The following is a 16,213-nucleotide window of genomic DNA, read 5'->3' as shown; positions in this document are numbered from 1 at the left end:
TGCAGGGAATGAGTAAGGCACTCCTAAGCTACTTCTCAGCTAAGCTTCCTTGCATGGATGGGATAACTACAACACAGTGTTTTATGGCAGGGTTGTGTTTTTAAGCACATTCCTCATGGATCCAAGTCTCACTGATGGTGGACTGTGTCAAATAGGAAAGGGAGTGTGCACACCATCCAGCCATCAGCATCTCCACCTGATCTTTTATTTATTTTCTTGTAGGACTTTAAAAGTCTCTATCCTCCTACGCCGCCTCATGCCTCCTCAGGCTCCCACAACCCCTTGTTCTCTGTTCTCAGTCCTCTTTTCTCCACCCTGAGCAGATGCTTCCCCAGGAATATTGCTCCCTCTCTTTGCATCACAGCAGGAATGCAAAACTGGAGCTGCCTCCAGTGCACAGAAGTCAGATGCATCCACACCTTTTTGCAGAATGTTTTTTCAGTATGTGGGAAACCAGGTTATCATCCAAAAAGGACAAGTCCTCATCAACAGCTGTGGGTCTGTAACAAGCTTGCCTTACTTTGTCAGTGACTAGTTTTTTCTTTCTGGTTAAATTTTTTAAAATTTTGTCATACGTGGTCTCAGCTGCATCACAAGATCTACTGCAATACTGGAAAATTAGCTCTTCTTTTGGTTTCATATCCCAAATCCAAGTCAGTCACATTTAAATGTATTTCTGTTAAGACACATACTCGTTTTTTTGCCCTTTTGATTCCTCCTTCCCTTTTTGCTGGAATTCTCTATGTTTGTGGCTGCGTTTTGCCAGTTTCTCTCCTGCCTAGAAAAAATCAGAGTCTATTTATCCAATGACCTCCTCAGTCTTTTAATTGTGGCTTGAATAAAGTCCACTACCTCATCAAACTAATCTGGATAATCCTCTAGCATATTAGCTGTTTGAGAAAGAGAGAAAAGACTTTGTCATATGTTAGTTGTCATTAACGGAATTCATCCATTCGTGGCTAAAAAACGTTAGACACATTCAAGCTCCTCTGCCCATTACTTCAGAGAGCGTGCCCGGGACCCTCAGAAATCACGGAGAATTTGGAATGGATTAGATCATCATGGAAACTCATTTGGGGGAAAAGAAATGAGATATGTATGTATCTCTGTAGGTGTCTCTTGACGCTTGTTAGCACTCTGGCACATCTTTTAATATTGCATGCACCCTGTCAAAATCAAGGGAAAGAAAAGCATTTCATAATGCAATATTAGTTAATGGGTGTACGAAGCTACTGTAAAGAGGTTATACAGGCTCTTCCCAGTCATGCAGCAAAAGGACAAGGTTTCTTTAAAGCAATTTTGTGACTATGATTGTTAATTGTTGTCTTTTCACACCAGCAGTGGTTAATATTGACAAAGCCACCTCTCGGTAAGGTTTTTGGGCAGGACTGAAAGAGAAATTTCCTGGGGTGCTAGGCTGAGCTATTATTCCTGGCTGAATGTCTGCCTTTTAAAATGTTTTTAGGGGATAATTATTATCAGAGCTTTTGAAAAATTTCTCATGGAACTATTTCATATCACAAGATGCTGATTAGATTGAGTAGAAATAGGTCAGAACAGAAGTATTATGTAAATTTCCAATGGAAATTTAATTAATGCATTTTATTTTGATGAAATTAAAATATCTATTTAATTTTTCATTTTATATATACTCTACCAGAGATAAATTATTCAAGTAAATTAAATGTTGAAGTCAATAAAATGTTTTGATACTAGCAGAATGAACCACTTCAATTGTATGTGTTCTTCTGAAACATTCTGAGATTTCAGCTTTCCATCATGATTTTGAATAAAATCACACTTTGAAATCTTTAAACTTCCATAGACTAAATCCCACAATGTGATATGCTTTAGAGAATACAGTGATTTAATGGAGGGTCAGGCTGTCAGGACCCCATGTGTGGGTGCCCTTAAGTTATATTATTAATGTTTGTCTCTTAAACATGGAAATAACATTGCAGTATTGAGATTTATTTTTCTCAGTCATTGTGCCAAAAATCAAGTTTTGAGGATTCACTTCCTTTGCATGAAGGCCTTCTTTCTGTACCCAACTCCTAAGTGCCTACCCACGTAACAGACCAGTGTCACGCACTCGGCCCTGCACATAAGAGGGCTCCATCTCCAGAAGGACCCCTAAAAATGTCCCAGGAGCTGCACACATTGGGAAAGGTGATACCTGACACAGTGCACCTGGCCAAGGGTTGATACCTCCACTGAGCCATGAAGGCTCTCACTGAGTCATGTACTGAGATAGGAACAGCTCCTTAGGCAAAGGCTCAGTGCCTCATTTCCCTAATAAGCACTATAAAAGACAGGAGCCTTGATGTCCCATGACCAGGCAGTAAATGTACCCAGTCCACACACGGTGGCACAAACACTGTTAAAAGGAGAGAAGAAGATACAAGGGTGCTTCCCATTGCCTAGCAAAGGTGCACCTTTATGTCCTCAACACAAGCATCAAAGATGCAGGAGATGGGGACAGCAGGATGTTAACTCTGTTAATGCAAAAACCTGCTGAAATACAGTACATCTGCATTTAAGGATGAATATGGACCCCACTCCAAAGCAGACACATCCTAGAAACCTCTTTCCATGATAAAATATGGATAGATCAGAAGTATACGGTTTTCCATGGACAGCTCCAGCAAAATAGTGCAGATTGGTAAACGAGTTTGCAGGCAATTTTGTACCTTCACATAATGAGGGTGACACATGGGAAGTGGGATCCTACAAGCTGTAGAGTTTGAGATTGGGAAAAGTGAATTCCACTGTGTTTTACAGGTATCCAATGCTAATGGCAACAATCTCCCAGACCAGTGACTGTGAAAAGACATGAAGGAGGGATGGCTGCTACCTATACAGCTATACAGGACCTGAACAAAGCAGGACCTTGTACCAAGCCCCATAAGCCTGTGAAACCAATGGTTTCACATCCATAAATCCATAGGTCCAGATGGGATGCACCCACAGGTGCTGAGGGAGCTGGCTGAGGTCATTGCTGGACTGCTCTCCATCATCTTTGCCAAGTCTTGGGAAACGGGAGAGGTGCCTGAGGACTGGAGGAAAGCAAATGTTACTCCAGTCTTCAAAAAGGGCAAGAAGGAGGACCTGGGTAACTGTAGACCAGTCAGCCTCACCTCCATCCCTGGGAAACCTGGGAACAACTTATCCTTGGTACCATCTCAAGGCATATCAGGGATAAGAGGGTCATTAGGGGCAGTCAACATGGCTTCACCAAAGGGAAGACATGCTTGACCAACCTCATTGACTTTTATGAGGACATAACAAGATGGATGCATGATGGCAGAGCGGTGGACGTGGTCTACCTTGACTTGAGTAAGGCATTTGACACAGTCTCCCACAGCATCCTCACAGCTAAATTGAGGGAGTGCGGTCTGGATGATCGGGTAGTGAGGTGGACTGCGAACTGGCTGAATGGAAGAAGCCAGAGAGTCGTGGTCAATGGGGCCGAGTCCAGTTGGAGGCCTGTATCTAGTGCAGTGCCTCAAGGGTCAGTACTGGGGCCTATATTATTCAATATATTCATCAGTGATTTGGATGAGGGAATAGAGTGCACTATCAGCAAGTTTGCTGATGACATGAAGCTGGGAGGAGTGGCTGATATGCCAGAAGGCTGTGCCACCATCCAGCGAGACCTGGACAGGCTGGAGAGTTGGGCAGGGAAAAATGTAATGAAATATAACAAGGGAAAGTGCAGAGTCTTGCATCTGGGTAGAAACAACCCCAGGTTCCAGTATAACTTGGGGAATGACCTATTAGAGAACAGTGTAGGGGAAAGGGACCTGGGGGGCCTGGTGGACAGCAGGATGACCATGAGCCAGCACTGTGCCCTTGTGGCCAGAAAGGCCAATGGCATCCTGGGATGTATTACAAGGGGGGTGGTTAGTAGATAGACAGAGGTTCTCCTCCCCCTCTTCTCTGCCCTGCTGAGACCACATTTGGAATATTGTGTCCAGTTCTGGGCTACTCAGTTCAAGAAGGACAGGGAACTGCTGGAGAGAGTCCAGCGTAGGGCAACAAAGATGATTAAGGGAGTGGAGCATCTCCCTTATGAGAAAGGCTGAGGGAGCTGAGTCTCTTTAGCTTGGAGAAGAGGAGACTGAGGGGTGACCTCATTAATGTTTACAGATATATAAAGGGTGAGTGTCACGAGGATGGAGCCAGGCTCTTCTCGGTGACAACCAATGATAGGACAAGGGGCAATGGGTACAAACTGGTACACAAGAGGTTCCACTTAAATTTGAGAAGAAACTTCTCGGTGAGGGTGACAGAACACTGGAACAGGCTGCCCAGGGAGGTTGTGGAGTCTCCTGCTCTGGAGACATTCAAGATCTGCCTGGATGCCTTCCTGTGTAACCTCATTTAGGTGTTCCTGCTCCGGCAGGGGGATTGGACTAGATGATCTTTCGAGGTCCCTTCCAATTCCTAATATTCTGTGATTCTGTGGAGTGCACCCTTCTTGCACTCCTCTGTCATTAACTCTGTAGCAGGTACCAAAATACCCACTATGAACCATACCTACTGGAAGAAAGTAGCTTGGATAGAGTGTCCATTGAATGCACCACCTGGCTCTGTTGCAGGACAGGCTGGTCTATCTACACCATATGAATACTGAGCAAGGTTCAGGTCAAGGCCATGGGTGGGCTACATTCCTTAAAAGCAAGAAGGGATAGATACCTTGCTAGACTCAATCGAGTAAAGACACTCCACGTGGAGCTGACACAGCCTACATCGCTGAAGAACAACTTTGGCCCTGGCACAGTGTCACGGAGGGACCCCGAAATTAGTTTTAGGCGGACAACCAGGTCCAAACCAGACTTATTCTGTCCGGGAAAGTCTGGCAAAACAACCAATTAGAAACGGGGTTTATACAATCAGTTAGCACTCCAGTAACATAAAATACAGGTTCAGATATCAGTTGAGGAAATTATTGGGGTACAGCAAATAAGAATGATGGAGATCCACAGTGTGCATACACTTGGCTTACGAAAAACAATGCCAGAGCCATCCCTGACTCCAGGAAAATACACTCACTTGTCTAGTGAGGAAAAGACTCACCCGAGCAGCAAGGAATTATTAAGGAAAATACACTCGCTAGTCCAGCAAGGAATTATTAAGTTATCACTCATCCACACACGGAGGTGAGGCAGTCCCAGTCCTGGGAGGTTACCTTAGACAGCGTTCTGGTCTAAGGGGAGGGTCTCTTGGCTGAATTTTGGCCCACAGCTCTGAGAGGACACACACAAAGGGAATCCTCGGTGGGAACTCTGTTTTTATAGTCTTGTCAGATCTGGCTGTGGGCATTCCAGAAGATTCTCTGCACCCCCACTCTGGCTATGGGCGCCCAGAAACTTCCTGACTTCTTGGCACCTCTCCCCTCCCATAGCTAACCGACAGAGGGTTAAACAAAAGGAGCTATTAACTGTCCCATTGCAGGAGAGGGGGGATGTGTTGAGGGAGAGGGGAATGTGCATGCACCTTCCATATTGAAGGAAGGGAGGGGGGGGGAGAGTGCATCTGCCACACCCGAGTTAAAATAATATAATAAAAGTCACATAAGGTATATTAAAAATTATAAAATTAAATTTTACATTATAGCTTTTATGCATGCATTTGTGGGATTGCATAGCCACTACACCAAAAGTTCAGGCCAAATATTTAATAAATTTACCAGGATATTTCACTTAGGCACAGCTCTATTTTAGTTCGAGAAGTTCAAACAGCAGCATTCTAAAAGTATGATTTCAAAGTTCAAGGAGGTCAATCCAGCTCATAATGACAAGCATTATTTAGAAAATTCACATTCAGATCTGTGTTAGGATCAAATGGCCCTTTTTCAAAACAGTTCTGGTACTTTAATCTGTTTGTATGTGAGCTTAGTGAGGTTAAAATTACCAATGTGATGGTCAGTCTGCTTTGTAAAGTAAAAAGGTGAGAACTTGCTGAGGGTTTAGATTGCAGGGTGACAATAAAACCCTGGCAGATGTATTGTTAACCTCCTCTTCCCCCGCCTTCCCCCTTTTGCCCCTCCCTCTCCCCCCTTCCCACTAAGGACAGGCGATAGGCAGGAAAAGGACAGAGAGAAGAGAGTTGGAAAAATTAAAAATGTTTTACTAATGTTACTAATAAGAATAGAGAAAATAATACAAAATATACAAAACCAATCTTGAAAGTCTCAGCAACTGCAGAGCCGGCACCCAAAGTCCTGGATTGGACTCTGCAGCCAACCGGAGCTGGATTCAGTCTCTCACTAGGCCTCAGTTTGCAGGGACGACTAGCAAGGTCCTCTCCTAATGTCGGCCATAAGCAGAAGGGATGAAAAAGGAAGAAGGGACAAGATCCTCATGATCTCCCATTTTTATATGAAGTATTCACGTGAATGGAATGTTATATACAGTTGGTCAGTTTCTTGGTCACCTGTTTCTCGTTGCCCCTCTCACGAGATGTCCATCCATGCTTATCAATAACTTCGCATTCCATTGCTATGTTTACCAAAAACATGTATCTGGTTCTCCAGGAAAATGCAGCTAATATGAAGGCTTTAGCTGACAGGCAAATTCACTAAAAGAGAAATTTGATTTTTAACAAAACCAGGACAGAACTGTGGTGGGGATAGAACATTTATTTTATTAAAAATGAAATACTTTTCATGAGAAACAAAGCCTATCATGCAGGCATCAAAGCAAAGGCAGGTGTTAAAACTAGTTATACTGAAAATTTTACAGGATTTAAACAATTAAAATATCACTTCTCTGAGGCATAACTTTGCTTTCATGCCTTGCATGAAAATCTGTGAGGCTACGAGTGAAATGGAAACCAGTCAGTTGTGTCCATTAGTAAACAGAGCAACAAACACATTAGGGTCAGTTCATCTTTAAATGTTTAATACAGTTCTGGTTCACTACCTCCCTGCCTTGCCAGCTCCCAGGAAACACTGCATCCTCCCCTCCAACTCAGAGAGCCCTTGGAAATGGAGCCTCTCACTGGTGTCTCTTGTCTCTCACGGCAAAGTGCTAAGTAACCTGGAGGATGACTCCAGGGCAACTCACAGGGTTAACCTACCTGGTGCGCTTGTTCCTAAAGAAGCAGCCAAGTTTTGTGTTTGTAGCTCACTAGCTAACCCTGCTGCTTCCCATGTGTTGGTCATAATGACAAATCTGCCAATTTTCACACTACCATGCTTGGCAGTGCTTCCCCTCGCATCCTTTGCCTGCTTTCTCGCAGGTATGAAATACTGTTTCCTACCACGAGAAGAAAGGGGAGATACAATAGGAGCATCATAATTGCTGACAGTTGGGGAATGACCTGTTAACAGAGTGTCCTGGTTTTGTTAAAAACAAGACCAGTTCTCTTTTAGTGATTCTTCTTTCAGCTAAGTTCTTCTAGGTGGCTGTACTTTTCTGAATTTTAGCCTGCATATTTTTCCTAGGATGCTGTACTCAGTGCTGATAAGAGACCAACGGAATGCTGAAGAAGCTCATGTTTAGATTTATTACTATGGTAGCTAAGAAAGACTGATAAGTTTTCCCACGTTCTGTTGTGAGAGGGGCGTGTTTGAGGAGGGGTGGATGGAACAGGTGACTAGAACTGACCAACGGAAGTATTCCATCCCATAATTGTCATACCCCCTATATAAGAGGGTGATCATGAGGGTCACACTCTCTTCGACCATGGCTGGCATCTAGAGAGGACCTTGTCTGTCTGTCTGTGATCTACAGGCCTCAGGCCCTGCATCCCTGCAACCAGGTTCCGGTTTGCTGTGAAGTCCCACCCATGACTTCTGGGGGCCTGGCCTGCACCTGCTGGAGCCACGCCAGCTCCGCACACCCAGCTCCACTGCCGCTGGAGTGACACCAGCTCTACATTGAGCACTTGAGATTGGTTTTGTATATTTTGTATATATATTCTCTATTTATTAGTAGCATTAGTAAAACCCTTTAAAACTCTCCAACTTGAAGTCTAAGTCTCTCTTCTCTTCCCCTTATCTTTCTTATCATCTTTCCGATCTAAAGGAAGGGGTGGCGGGAGGTAAAGGGGATAACAGAAAGCGTCTGCCACGGTTTATTGCCGCCTTGCCTTAAACCTTGACACAGAGGGAAAAAGCAAGTTCAAGTGAATTGGGTGAAGGAAGCTGCCTTGCAAGATGACCTGTCCACAAGAATTTCTTGTTCTTTATCTGGTCCAGGCAGGAGTTGTTCACAAGATCCTGCCTGACTTCAGGCTTGCACCCAGGACCGGATCCCTCCTCTGGCCCCTGGGCAAAGGTGTGTATCATCTGGCAGTCAAGCAGCAAAGTAGCAGCAAGAGGATGTGGTCTTGCCTCTGATTCAGACCTTTGTAAAAACATCTCTGAAGCACTGAGGAGCAGACAGCTTTTCAGGGGTCACTCTTGAGGTTTTGTGACAGCTCCTGCAGTAGTCTGTCTGCACTAGGACCTTATTTCAGGGGACTGTGTGGGTACTCAAGCACCCACAAGGCAGTCTCTGCATCTAAAGAAGTTATAGCATAAAGAGTGTAAAGGGGGGAAAAAGTGGCAGTGCCCTGCCTGAAGCCACTGATTAAACAGGAGCCAAACCTTGGTGAAGTACATATCTGCCTTGTTGCCCACCACGTCTCCTCACTAAGGCCTTGTGCCCCTTCAAATCCATGCTGAATAAATCTCCAGCTTCCAGTAAAACCTGGGTTTATGCTTAATATTTGGTTCTGTCCCATCCCCGCAAGAGCCTCAAATGATTATGTATGACTGAGACCTTGTGGTGGATGCACTTAACCCCCCCCCCTCCCCGAGCCAAACCAGCAGCAGTTTGGTCCAGGCTCCAGAGGAGGGAAGGGCCTGAGCCACAGCCAGGCTAAGAACCCCTTCCAGGAGACCTACAAGGAAGGAGAATGGCACACTGAATGCTGGTAACTTGTGGGCACAGGGAGCCTCGTGCATACTTTTCCTACTGTATGCAATTTGACTACGAGTCAACCACTTTATTCTATAAATACGATATCCTTGATGAGCCCACTTTGAGCTATTCCTGCTAAATAAGTGAGCTGTATGGCAATGGTTTTACTGCTCACAGGTTAGTGGATGAGCTCAATTCAAGTTCAATATTAATCATTTGGCTTAAGTAGGCACATACTAAATGTAATGAATTATTTAGAGATATAAGGTTGTATGTATGTTTCATGTCACTTGGTAAGCTGGATTTGCTAAAATTTTAAGCTGTAAAGCTCTGCTCATATTTACCAAAAGCAACTACAAACTATACTGAACACTTATAAGGCCTATTTTGCACTTTGCTGAGAAGAAAGGATTTATTCAGACAAAACAGTATCTGCAAGGCTATGGACCATAAACAATGTCTACAGCTAAACAAAACAAAGGCCCATGTGGAATCAGAGAAAAAAGATCCAATGAGAAGCAAGAAGACCTAAAAGTAAAATATTACTATTGGACTGAATCATTATATGAATGGTCTGTAAAGATATAAAAGTCTGTAGTTTTCTATGCTCAGGGGACCTCCGCTCAGGTACGCGGCTTGAGCCAGCCCTTCTGCTATTCTACTCCATTAAATTTTTTATTTTCTGAGAATTTTGTCTCCTGAAAGTCTGTTCTGCATACAGTTATCAGGCCTTGCCTGAAAATTTGCTGATGGAGTTCTAAAATACAGACTCTGGAGTGAACAGTTATTAGGGAGAGAAGAATCCTGACGGTTTGCACTGCGACGGATACAGGTACCTGAAGAGAAGGTAAGCAGCATTTGACTTGGGATATTTCTCTCATGCAGTAAATAATAGTGAACCTGCCACTGAACTCTTTTAAGTTGCACTTCTCTTTAAGAAATCTAAACATTGTTCTGTAGCAAGCAGAACCCCAAATTACTCCCCCACAACAGACCTGAACCCTGTGACCTCTACTAGCAAGAAGGCATGCAGCCAGCTAACAGGCACGGCACTGAAACCTTAACAAAGGAAATACTGTTGGTAATAAAAATAAATTCTCTTTAGCGTTCCTGCCACAGAAGTGATCCAGCCCAGCCCTCACACAACATCAGAAAACCTCCATATCAGTCACCCAACCCCACTTTAGTGCTAACTCACTGAATGAGAACAGCGTAACAGAAATAACAGCAGCGTCACTACAACAACAGCTCAACCCTACTCCAATCAAGCAACTGTTCCTGGGCTGCCTGTGCTCTTACGCTGCATCTCCCATCGGGTTTTAGGAGTGTCCCCAAGAAACAAACACAGGCAGCAAAGAAGCAGGAAGGGACCCTATCCCAGTCTCTTCCCTGAAGCAGTAGAGTTGTCCAGGCAAAACCATGGCTGATGCTCCTACTGTGACACTCTCTGCTTCTTATCAGATTTTGATCTGACCTATAAATAATATGCGTTCTTTTACTGTCACCTTTCATTAACTGTGTTTCAACTTGTTTACAATAGGAACAATATGAAAAGTTTTAATATTGCAGTTAGGAAAATGTTCTTAATATAATAATCAGTCCTTCACCCTAGGACAGGTACTATGTGCTCCACTGCAGGAGGTCTCATGCTGGAATGTGTGGACCACGACCTGTTAGACGGCATTGGCAGCTGCTCAGAGGCAGCCAGGCTCCAAAGAGCTCTACCCCCTTCCCAGCCAATACGCTGGATCCATACTTCCCTGTCACAAATTTCCTGCTAGTGTCATAAAATGTGGCTTTATTCCTGAAAAAGAATGCTGATATTTGAAATGTCTTACATAATTAATTTTCTGTCCTTCATCTTAAAAACAGACAGTGTAATGTATATTTTGTGTCTTAATGCTTATCTTTCTCTAATAAAACTTTTTTATTATGTTTTCTTCTCTTTGTAATTAGGACTGGATTTCTAAGAATCATTGAAATCTTTCCTTTGGTTCCCTTAACCAAATATTACTCAATAAGAAAGTACAGTTGTTTTTGTCCAAAATGACAAATGTGCAGTGTCCATTCTACCAGCATTAGATGTTTGATGATCCTAAACATGGTTATGTTGCAATATTTAATATTCCTCATTTATTACTTGCCATTAACTTATTACCTCAAAAGTATGAGACTCCTCAAAAAGTGTAGTTATATGGGGTTTTGCCTATGTACTACAAGTTTTAAGTCGCAGTTGCTTGGTAGCGTGCATAATTACACAACTGAATTCTTCAGCCTTCCAAGTAAGGTTTCACAGCTTGTCATCTGTAGACTCTGAACATGGGGATTTCTAAAATACATTGAAGATGCCTATGAAAGATGACTAAGAAAAGCATGTGCAGGTATGTTATCTAGCAACTCACATCTGCAAAACATCTAAAAGGATCTACACATCCACTGGGAAAATGTTGTGGTCCTTAAATTGAAAAGGAGCAGACATAAAACTTTAAACAAAGGATAACTGTTAAAATGAGAATAAAACCATACTCTCTTGCATTTCAGCCCTTTCCTCCTTGAGTCTCAGAACACCCTTCACAGGAGTATATTCAGTAGCTATACCTAAGACTGCAGAGAAATCAGCTTCTAGGGCTAAATGCATCTGAATTTTACCCAGGTGTGTCCTGTTCTTTCTTTTTTTTTAGAATTTTGCCCATAAAAAGAGGCAACTTCGCATGCTTAAGATTTCTAAAAGCCTAGATAACCTGGGTGCGTCCATGCAAACAAACTTTACTACATATATATGCTGGCCCAGGGACATATGCACACTTGGTCTGACACTGACTGGATGTACCGGCTCTACTGGATACATGCAGATCAAATGACACAGTGTGGCACCTGCATGGTGTGGCAGATATCTCTCTGATGCATTGGACTTACTATGCATGGGCAGATTATCTCTGTAGCTTCTGGGTGTCAGACTAAAGTGCACATGCGACACGCTAAGTCTGTTCAGCAGGAAAGCCTGAACAGAAACTTGAGAGTTCTGGTTCATAACACTAAGTGTGCCTAATAAATGCTGTAGGGAAGGAAATGCATTCATTTGGAAATATAATTTAATACTATTTTTGCCTTAAAGAGCCCTACAATATCACTGTTTATTCCAGATACCTTCCATATTAGTTGATAATGTTGCAGTTAAATGCAGTAACTTAACATTAAATACCCCTTTAGCAGGGGTATGAAGAATGTTTAACAGTGTATTAATGCACTCATAATACAGCATGTTATGGTATAACATTCCAAAGGAGCTCTAACAACAAATGACCATCCAGTAGCCATAGAATAACTCAGTTGTTATAATGCAAAGAAACATCTTTTCCTTCTATTAAGAGGGAAAAGCCTATAGTGAGATTTTTCATTTAATTCTATATGCATACCACTAATTCTTATTAAAGATGCCCACTTGATCAAGACACTATATATCATATCCTGGATCTTAGGATACTCAAGTCCTCACATACATGTTGATTATGGCCATACAGTGGCAAGCAGTTACAAAATGTGTTCAGTGGGAACTGCATATAAGTAAAACCAAGTGTTTGGCTCCTTCTACACTGTCATGCTTCTGAAGCTGCTGGCTTAGTTTTTAGCTTATAGTAGTTTGGTTTATATTTGTTCTGTTCACAGTTGCTATTTAAACTAATTGCGTCCTTCCCCCAGCAGACTGTAGCATGACAGAAAGGGCTTTCTAAATTTACAAATGCTACAACTACTCCTCTTCATGTGAAATAAGCTATCCCATGAACACTGATGCCTAAAATGCCTACAAACATTGGATTAATCTCAAATGCACTGCATTTATGGAGGTTACTCTCACTCCTGCATCCAGTCAAGTAAAATTGCAGAAGACTGCAATTGCCATCATCCTCTGCAATCTCTAATTACTGCCCTGAAGAGCAAAGGCTAGCACATTACACCTGATAAGTCTGGGAGGTTAGGACCTTGCCTGTAGGCTAGAATGAAGGAAGGTTTCAAGCTAATCTGAAAGAGATGGGGCAGCATCAGGTGACCTCAGAGTACTTTGCAGAGAAAACAGTTCCATCAAATGAGAACACAAAAAGGTGTAGAGGGCCTGGGAAAACAGATCTGTGTTCCAGCAAGGTGTTTGGCCATCCCTTGGAGCGGGACATGATCTCACAATCCTACTAATCCCTGCTGCCGGTGGTGTGTGGGAGACCTGACCTCTCTGGAGTAAGAGCAATACACACTTCAGAGCGCAACTGCTACTCCCCACCCAGACTGTGTGGGGACCACTTTAGGGGAGAGCAGCACACTCCTCTTTGAATGCACACAGTACCCAGTCCTGCTTAGCACCCACACACTGCACTATGCAGATGAGCCGATGTAGGTGATGTAGCATTCCCACTGCTTTGTGAGCTGTTTCCTGCAAAGACACTCGATGAAGCAGCTGACCAGCAGTATTCACAGAGATATTGATACATGGCAGGTCCACCAGCAGATGATCTGGGGAACTGCAAGCATGCCTGCATGCTTGTGGCATACTGCACTCTGCTTGTAAGAGGAGAGGGAAGTCTACGTGGTGTAGACCTGACTCCTCTTGTATACATCGTTCTACATCTTTCGTGTGCTGAAGGGTATGTGCCACCAAATGGTAAGGAGAGAGAAACAAATATGTCAAAGACACTGACAGTGGTGACTTGAACAAAGTGCTGCCATGCTGGGAAGGAAGCGATATGCCCGGACAGGCTCTCCAGAGACCACATACTTTTAAATCAACTAAAATCAGTGTAAAAGTGGATCAAAGTATTTCACTGTTTTTTTACAGCTGCCTTTCTACATGTCTCCCCTGACTCATCTGACTTGGCAATGTAGCACAGAGAAGAGTTTCTGACTTTTGGGCACAAGTGCTGTGTAAACCACTTCTGTGTAAAGATCATAGGAATGCCCTGGATTTTCCCTGATTTCTGTTGTAAAGAACAGCACTGTTAACGTTCCCCTTGTAGCCAGGCCCATCTATTTGTGATCTGCATGGTTAAGAGATCAAGACCAAACTATCAGTCCTTTCTGAAATTACTATCCTGGGCAATAATCTGCAACTCAGCTCTGCTTGGCAAAGCCTAAGTCTGTATCCTGGAAACAGAGATTTCTGGAAGAGGCTGTCTATTGATACTACCATAGCTCAGGTAAAACACAGGTCACCTTTTTTTCCCATTTCTTGTTTACCCAATCCACAGAAAAAAATAAGAAGGAAACAATGACAAGTTTTGTACACTAGGAACAGACAAGACTGCTACTGCTAACTGCTGCAGAGAAATCAGCTCACCAGGAACCACATTCCCAGAAGTAAGTTTCAAGATAAAAGCAGGATCATACACATACTCCCACCCTGGAAGATCAGAGCATTAATGGTCTCCCATCCACACTGCTTCCCGCCTAATGCTCTTCTTGCCATCAACGCTGCAGCAAGCCTGTGCAGAGGGAACTGGCACAGCAGCCTGAAAAGCTGATCACTGCCTCTTGTAGGACAGCTCAGTGCCCTGGTACCTTCCCCACCATGCAGCTCACCATGGAGAAGATCATCATGTTTGTCAGCCCCGCAGCCCTGGCAGGCTGGAGCCCTGCGAGGAAGTGCTTTCCGCTGACCTACCTGCGTGGAGGGGCTGAAAGGACATCAGGGTCTGCAAACGGCAGGAGATGGGGCTGGGATGGGGAGGAGGCAGCAGCCTGGGAAAGATTCCAGCAGGGGCAAAGCACAAGCAAGAAAAGGAAATAAAGAAGACTAAATGGGGAAGGACATAGATGTGTGTGGGGGGGGACACATGGAAGACGAGATGGGTGTTAGAGAGGGGATGCAAAGTGGAGTCATAGCAGATGATTCCTTGCACAGTGCCTCCACGCTGCACTAGTTTGGCTGCTCCCAGAGAAACCAGAGTGAGGCTGCCTGTGGCTGGAGCTGCAGCAGGTGCAAGGAAAGGACATTCCTCCAGATAAGGAGATAAAAATGAATCCCATCCTGCAACAAGCTAAACAGAGAGGGCTGAGCAAGGGCAAAGGGAGCAACCTCTGAGCTGTGTCTGTGCCTTTGCTAAGTGAATATCTCCACAATTCATGAGTATTTTGCCACTTCTTACTGAGCCATACTCTCACTTTAAAAAGTCACCGGTGTTAGCATAACACTCACATACTGCTGTGAAAATCCTGTATCTGCTATTGTAGGAGACCTATTATTATCTGTCATTTGTACTGTAAACTGTCTTACTGTGAGCTGGTTCATGAGGATTGCTCTGCATCAAGCTCCTAACCCTGCCACTGCTACTTTTCTGAAAATTTACACACAGACACACTAATTTCGGGATCAGGATCTAAGGCGGATTTAACAAAACTCATCAGTGCTCCAGGATGTGTACAGTGCCTCCCACCATGGAGCCCAATCTCCAACAGGACTTGCTTCTGCTACAGACAGTGAATAATTGCACGGGGAGGAGCTTAAAGTGGTAGGGAAGGAGTTTCAGTGCCTGCACTGGGAGGTATAGGTATCTGATCATCCTCCCAGCTCATTTGCATACAGCTAACTTTCTCATCTCTCTGGGTTTTTCAACCAAAGGGATCTTATCAGGGAAGGTAGGGCTGGAGATGGGGGGGGAAGGGGGGCATTTCCACTACAATCACCAACCCCAGGCTTTGGAGGATGACTTGGTTTGGAGCTTCTGGAGCCAGACCAGAACCACTGACCCTGCCTGGGGGAGAACTGAGGGCAGGAAGGGGAAGGGGGGGGGGGGGGGGGGGGGGGGCAAGTGAGGGGGTCCTTTCCTCACTCTGAAGCCTGGGCAAAGGGGAACAGGTTTAGCAAGACAGACAGAGGTGGCCACGAAGGGAAATGTTTCTTACAGTCACTGTGCACAGCATAGGGAGGCAGCAGGCTGATGAGGGAGAGATCTTCAGGCTCCTCTACCACTGAAGAGGGCCCCTTGGGAGGCATCTTACTGGTGAGCAGGGGTGAAGTGAAGACCGTGTTGACCAGCACCATGCAGACAGCCACAACATTTCATAATTGCATCTTAGATCTCCTTCCAATACAGGCCCCTGGAAGAGAGGAGAGGCAGGGTTAACTCCTAGTTGGTGCGCTCCTCCAGTCCTGGGGTGTGGGGCTGCGCAGCTTTGCCATACTACAGGCAAAACTTCCTTTCCCTTTCTCTTTCCCTCTCCTCTCATTTTCCTTTTCCCTTTCCTTTCCCCTTCCCAGTAATTTCTTTCCTTTTTCTCTTTTCCTCTTTTTCCTTTCCTTTCCTTATTTTTCTATC

General features: G+C 44.2%; 1 pseudogene across 1 annotated transcript; it reads right to left on the bottom strand.

Moving 5' to 3' along the window:
- Nucleotides 1-403: 403 nt before the first annotated feature.
- Nucleotides 404-15,948, bottom strand: LOC308051423 (glial cell line-derived neurotrophic factor-like; annotated as a pseudogene). Its single transcript has 2 exons — nt 15,897-15,948; nt 404-890 (listed from the first exon to the last, which is right to left on the bottom strand). The product of its transcript is annotated as a glial cell line-derived neurotrophic factor-like (transcript).
- Between the last annotated feature and the right edge of the window lie 265 nt (nt 15,949-16,213).

This window comes from Nesoenas mayeri (genome assembly GCF_963082525.1).
Source record: "Nesoenas mayeri genome assembly, chromosome: W".
Taxonomy (NCBI): domain Eukaryota; kingdom Metazoa; phylum Chordata; class Aves; order Columbiformes; family Columbidae; genus Nesoenas; species Nesoenas mayeri.
The sequence above is the reverse complement of the archived record's forward strand: the minus strand, read 5'-3'. Positions and strand labels throughout refer to the sequence as shown.